Genomic DNA, 6,952 nt, shown 5'->3' with positions numbered 1-6,952 from the left:
TTTCCCATTTAAGGATATTTGGGTGTGCGATATATGTTCCCATTGCACCACCTAATCGCACCAAAATGGGACCCCAAAGAAAATTGGGGATATATGTTGGATATGATTCTCCTTTTATAGTGAGGTATCTTGAGATACAAACTGGAGATGTATTTAAAGCCTGATTTGCGGATTATCATTTTGATGAATCAAAATTTCTAACATTAGAGGGAGAGAATAAGCTTCCTAAAAAGGAACTTAATTGGAATGCATCATCGTTGATGCATTTAGATCCTCGATCAGGGCAATGTGAACTAGAAGTTCAAAAGATTATACATTTGCAAAGAATAGCAACTGAATTGCCTGATGCAGTTTTTGATACAAAGAGGATAACCAAATCTTATATACCAGTGAAAAATGCCCCAATTCGAATTGATGTCCCAGTTGGACAAATTGCCACTGACGTAAATACACGCCAGAAGCATGGCAGGCCTGTCGGTTCCAAAGACAAAAATCCTCGAAAGAAAAAAGAGGTAAATATTATTCCTGTTGAAAAAGATATAGTAGAGACACCTGAAGTTGTCCAAAATTCTGATATAGTGTTAACGCCAGAAGACGTTCAGGTACCTGAAAATTGTGAAAATGACAAGATCTGGATAAATTATGTCTTTACAGAAAAGAAATGGGACCGAAATAAGACAATTGTCAATGAAATATTTGGATATAATGTGGCATTAAATATCATGCATGAAAGTAAGGATCTTGAGCCAAGATCAGTCGAAGAATGTCAACAAAGGAATGATTGGCCAAAATGGAAAGAAGCCATGAAGGTTGAGTTAGACTCACTTGCAAAATATGAAGTCTTTGGACCTGTAGTCTGTACACCAGAAGATGTAAAACCTGTTGGCTACCGGTGGGTATTTGTGAGAAAATGAAATGAGAAAAATGAAGTTGTCCGCTACAAAGCCCAACTTGTGGCACAAGGTTTTTCACAAAGGCCCGGTATAGATTATGAAGAAACGTATTCTCCTGTAGTGGATGCGATAACATTGCGTTATTTGGTCAGTTTATCTGCATATCATAAACTGTATATGCATTTAATGGATGTGATAACAGCCTACTTATACGACTCATTAGATCGAGATATCTATATGAAAGTTCCTGAAGGACTAAAGATATCTAAACCATCCAATGAATATTCACAAGGGTTATACTCAGTCAAATTACAAAGATCTTTATACAGTCTAAAGCAATCTGGACGAATGTGGTATAATCGTCTTGCTGAGTATCTGGCCAAAAATGGATTCAAGAATGATGATATCTGCCCGCGTATTTTCATAAAAAAAATTGCATCTGGATTCATTATAATTGCTGTGTATGTTGATGATTTAAATATCATTAGAACTCCTGAAGAGATTCCAACAATTATAAAAACTCTAAAAGAAGAGTTTGAGATGAAAGATCTTGGAAATACTAAATTTTGTCTCGGCCTACAGATCGAGCATACAAAAAATGGGATCTTTATTCATCAAACAACATACACAGATAAGATCTTGAAAAGATTTTATATAGATAAGTCACATCCCTTGAGTACCCCAATGATCGTAAGATCTTTGGATGTGAAAAAGGATCAATTCCATCCTAAGGAAGAGAATGAAGATATCCTTGGTCCTGAAGTACCATATCTTAGTGCCATTGGAGCGCTAATGTATCTTGCTAATAATACACAACCTAACATATCATTCGCGGTGAATTTACTAGTAAGGTATAGTTTCTCTTCAACCAGAAGACATTGGAGTGGAATCAAGCAAATCTTTCGATATCTTCATGGAACGGTTGATATGGGATTGTTTTATCCCTATAGATCCAAGTCACAACTAATTGGCTATGCAGATACTGGCTACTTGTCTGATCCAGATAAAGGGAGATCTCAAACATGATATCTGTTTACATATGGTGGAACAACTATATCATGGAGGTCCACGAAACAGACGATTGCTGCAATCTCCTCTAATCATGCTGAAATACTCGCAATACATGAAGCTAGTCGCGAGTGTTTTTGGCTCAGAAGTTTGATCCAATATATTCTGTCATCATGTGGACTGATTGACCATAAGATAGCTCCAACTGTCCTGTTTGAAGATAATACAGTACGTATTGCTCAACTTAAAGGCGGATATATCAAGGGTGATAGAACAAAACATATTTCTCCCAAATTCTTCTTCACTCAAGATCTTCAAAATCAAGGAAAATTGATATCCAACAAATCCGCTCAAGTGATAATCTGACAGATTTATTTACAAAGTCACTCCCAAAATCCTCCTTTGAAAAATTGATACATGAGATTGGGATGCGCCGATTTCGAGACATTAAATGATGTCGGCAAGAGGGGGAGACTATACTCTTTTTTCCTTGATCAAGTTTTTTTTCCCATTGGATTTTTCTTGACAAGGTTTTTAATGAGGCAGTCCCCATCACAAAAGATATTGTACTCTTTTTCCTTCACTAAAATTTTTTTCCATTGGATTTTCTTTAGTAAGGTTTTAATGAGGCAATAATCCTAAATGGTCATCCAAGAGGGCGTGTTATGATAAGAATGCTTTATCACATCTTATGTGGATGCCCATTCTCAAGGATGATTGTATTTAATATAGTTTGAAAAAGTAAAGCCTTACCCATGTATAAATAGAGACATAGACAGAGACTTTTTACACTACAAGTCTACAACAAAAGTAATAAAACACTCTTTTTTCTCTCTTTCTCTAATTATATTTCTTTATTTTATTTATTACCTCTTCCTTATTTATTTATTTAGTTATTTTATAACAGTCTAAGTGTTTTAATATTCAACTCGTTATTATATTAATAGCTTTTATTAAAAAATAATAATAGTATATAATTAATTTCTTAGTAAATTAATCGCGTCCTATTGAAACACTATAATATCCTTTTATAATTAAGGTATCAATGTTTTAATATTTTATAAGCTAAAGAAATAATTTTATTTAAAATTAACTCAAATATGCCAATTCTTCACCAAAACTACTATCTAACTCCGTCCTGTCCTGGAATATTAGTTTTTAGGCCACAACTAATTGTGGAAACTAAAAGAATTATTTTCTTTTTGTTATAAAATTTTATGTGCAATTTGCGATTGTGTTAAATGTTAAGTTCTTTTTTAAACGAAACGTTGTGTATCAAAATTCTAAAATTACAGATTAAATGGAGAAGAAGACTTTTACATATACTAGTGTATTTTAGTAGTATACTGCTTGTAAATCTCACTGAAATCGGTAAATAATTAGTCAATAAATCAAATTTTAATTAGAAAAATTAAATACACAAAACTGATATTAAAATAGGATAGAGTTCGTCAAAACGAAAATTTTGATATCAATTTCGATAATTTGGCCCAAAATTAAACCGAAAGGGCTGAACCGGTTGAACCGGGGTCCAAACCGGGCCTGTGGGTCCAACCGGACCTAAACATTTAAACAAAACAGTAGCTCTCCTTCCCCATTGCATCCAGCGAACACAAACAGAATTGGGGAAGGGAGGAGGAGCTCTCAACCCTCACGACCTTTGATCCACCATAACTCCTCTGTCTGGACTCCGATCGCTGCACCATTCGCGGCCACGCTCTCAGCGCGTCGAGCTCTACCTTTCTATCTGAATAATTTTACTGGTAAACCTCCTATTAGGTTCAGAATCTCTACCCCTCTTTCTTTGGTAAACTTGAAAACCTATGGTGAATCTTGTCCAATTTTTGTGTTCTAGGTTCAAGTTAGCTTCCAGAACTTGTGGGCTCAAGCTATTGAGCATATGGGTATGGTAAGAACACCCTAACCCTAGCTCAATCTTGTTTTGGTAATGGAGAACTGAATTGGAACATATATATATATATATATATATATATATATATATATGTATTAAGTGTAGGTTAAGTGGGTGGTTATGCATTGGAATTGAATTGGGATTACTTGGAGGTTTGTTGGTGACCAAGACTTATTTTGGGGCTGTTTGATTGAGTTTGGAGGGGCTGTAATTTTGAGTTGTGAGGCTGCCTTTGGTGAACTAAGTGATCGGCCAAGGTATGGTTTAAGTTTCGCACGTTTAATATTTACGGTGTTGTGAAAACTTAGGTTAGATGAACTATAGGATAAGTTGAATTGTTTGTTGTATTTAATGATTAGCCTTGTAATATTGTTGGAATAGATTTGTTGGTGGGTATATATTGGAATTATGAGGTGTGGAAGTTATTAATGGTATGCTCTTATATTTATTAATGATGGATTAGGATTGGTGTTTGTTAATAAGGATGTAGAGTTGTGTTGTGGTGGTATTGCAGATGCTGTAACTAATTATGTAATGAGCGGAATTGCATGAGACTAAGTTTGGGCTAAACTTGGGAATATAAGGAACTAAACTGAAAAATTTGGGACCTTTTTGTTAAATATACAATTTATGGCAAATTTTTAAAGTTAGGTTGTTATATCTGTCCTGCAGCAGAAAAGGTCAGACATGGCAGCAACTTGTTTATCTTGCTGCGACTTCTACGAGTTGAGTTTTGGAGAGAAACCAATTTTGTTATAAAATTTGATTAACTTGCTTTATTTATCTAAAACTTCAGAATTTTAAGAATTAAGGATTGGGAGTCGTGAATTTTTGAATGTTGATAGTCAAAGCTGAAAAGAAACAGATTTCAGCAAGCTATGCATCAACTTCCAATGCTTGTAACTCTTAGAATTGAATAGCAATTGGGTTGAAACTAAGACACACTTGTTTCTGCATGAGTTAGAAGTTTCCAAACCAAAATTTAGCTTAATTGAAATTTTGTAATAAAAGTTATTCAAATTGAAAGGTACTAAGCTTGTTGGTTTCTAAAACAGATTTTGACTCATTTTTACTTAACTTCCAGGTAATGTAACTTCTTCATTAAAAATGATATTAATTCAGAACTAATTGAGAACAAAACCTGGATGAGTAAAGTTGATTTAAATTAATTTTTAAAGTCATTGGATTTAACTTGGATTTTATATTGAATTTTGAATATCACATGCTGCTGCTATTTTTCTGGTTTTATGCACTGCAGAGCAGTAATGGTTTTTCCTTTATTCCTGAGACTAGAGAAATTAGAAAATTATGATCTTTGGTTTGTTAGAAATCTTATTTCAAGATGAACACCTGGACATAAAGCTTGCATAATTCCGAGTTTATTTGCTATATTAAAAACAGAAAAGAAAATAGAGTGTCGAGGATTTCTTAGTGATAGTCATGGGTCTGAGAAGTCAAAGATTAATCTTCGTGTTATGTGAATGATTTAATGTTAAAGTTAGGTTGATTTTAAGATTAATTGATATTAAAAAAGTTGAGAAGAGGTTGATAAATGGTTTGGTCAGGACCCAGAAAGGGTAAACATAATGAATTATAAGGGAATGATGATGAAAAATGTGAAAGGGAAGTTGTTGATAAAAGGAGTTAACCTACCATGGCTTGATGAATGATTAAATAATGATTATGATTATGAAATGACTTATGAATGATGATATCTGAGATACGAGTTTTCCTGGGTAAAAACTGTGGCTCGCCACCACGTGTTCCAGGTTGATTCTCGATACTCTGTTAACCCTACGTCGTAAGGGTGACCGGGCACGTATAAATTTCCGGGTATGGATAACCCCCATTGAGTGATTATATGATGAATCTATGTGAATTCTATACATAGACTCTTGGGGATACGCAACGGGGGGACAATCTAAGGTTTTCGGACTTGTCGAGTTGGCTGGATAACTGACAGATGGGTCCCATCAGCCATAGGACAGGCATGCATCATATGCATTTGTTTGCTTTGATTGCTATGCATTTTCTGGGTTTGCCTAATTGATTAATATCACCTGCTACCTGCTATACTTGCTATTTGTACTATCTGCTCATTACTTGTGCGTGAACTTGTTTGGTTGCTTGTCTCTGTTGCATTGTGAATGAGGGAGGGATGGAAGAAAAGGAGAAATGGTTTGGTGTTAGATTAGGATTGAAATTGAGTAAGTTAAGTAGATTTAGAATACCTACCCTTGTTATAGCTTCTGTTTAGTAATTAAGTTGGATAATTGTATAATGGAGTTCTAGGATTGCCTATGGAATTCTCAGGACCTTATTTATTATGCGCGTGGCACTTTTACCATGCTGAGAACCTCCGGTTCTCATTCCATACTGTGTTGCTATTTTTCAGATGCAAGTCGAAAGGCTCCTCGCTAGGCGTCTGGATCTTCAAGCGGAGTAGTCCCTGGGATGTTTTGGTTTATCAGTTTATGTATTTATGTACTTAGTTACTAGCTTGCTCTCCAAGAAACTTGTTATTTTGTTCCTCGTAGAGGTTACAGGAGAGTTAGGACTTTACTTCAGTATTTTGGGTATTTTGAGATATCTGTATATGTATGTATATATATATTCTCCGGCCAGCCTTGGCTTCGCAGGCTGAGTCAGGAGCTAGCTATGATATTTCCTTGACTTTCCTTTACTCTCTTGTTTATCTTTTTTATTTCCTATTAGGTTTCTTAGCAGGCAAGTAATTCGATTTCCCGAGCGTTGCGCTTTTTATTTTACGATTTTGTTTTACCCGTTTTTCAAGGCTCCTAGTTAAGTATCTATTTTTCTATTATTATTATTATTATTATTATTATTATTATTATTATTATTATTATTATTATTATTATTATTATTATTATTATTATTATTATTATTATTATTATTATTATTAGAGGTTGTAATACCTTACTATCTCAGTCTTATGACTTAAGCATAAAATTTAGTATAGTAGGGTGTTACACTGCTATTCTAATATTTCTGAACGTTAAATTTTATAATAAAATATTGAGTAAAGTATAGTTATCAAAATCAAATTGGTGATTGAACCGATTAAGTTATTGGATTATTGGATTATTGGTTTAACCGGTAGATTACTAGTTAAACCGAT

At 34.1% G+C, this 6,952-nt stretch overlaps 1 long non-coding RNA gene across 1 annotated transcript; it reads left to right on the top strand.

Moving 5' to 3' along the window:
- The first annotated feature begins 3,500 nt into the window (after positions 1-3,500).
- On the top strand, positions 3,501-6,510 carry LOC112751044 (uncharacterized). Its single transcript, XR_003176417.3, has 4 exons — positions 3,501-3,664; positions 3,757-3,810; positions 3,919-4,070; positions 6,209-6,510. It is a non-coding gene; the product is annotated as an uncharacterized lncRNA (long non-coding RNA).
- The last annotated feature ends 442 nt before the right edge of the window (positions 6,511-6,952 follow it).

This window comes from Arachis hypogaea, chromosome 1 (genome assembly GCF_003086295.3).
Source record: "Arachis hypogaea cultivar Tifrunner chromosome 1, arahy.Tifrunner.gnm2.J5K5, whole genome shotgun sequence".
NCBI classification, from domain to species: Eukaryota; Viridiplantae; Streptophyta; class Magnoliopsida; order Fabales; family Fabaceae; genus Arachis; species Arachis hypogaea.
Note: the sequence above shows the minus strand (reverse complement) of the source record. Positions and strands in the feature narration are given on the sequence as shown.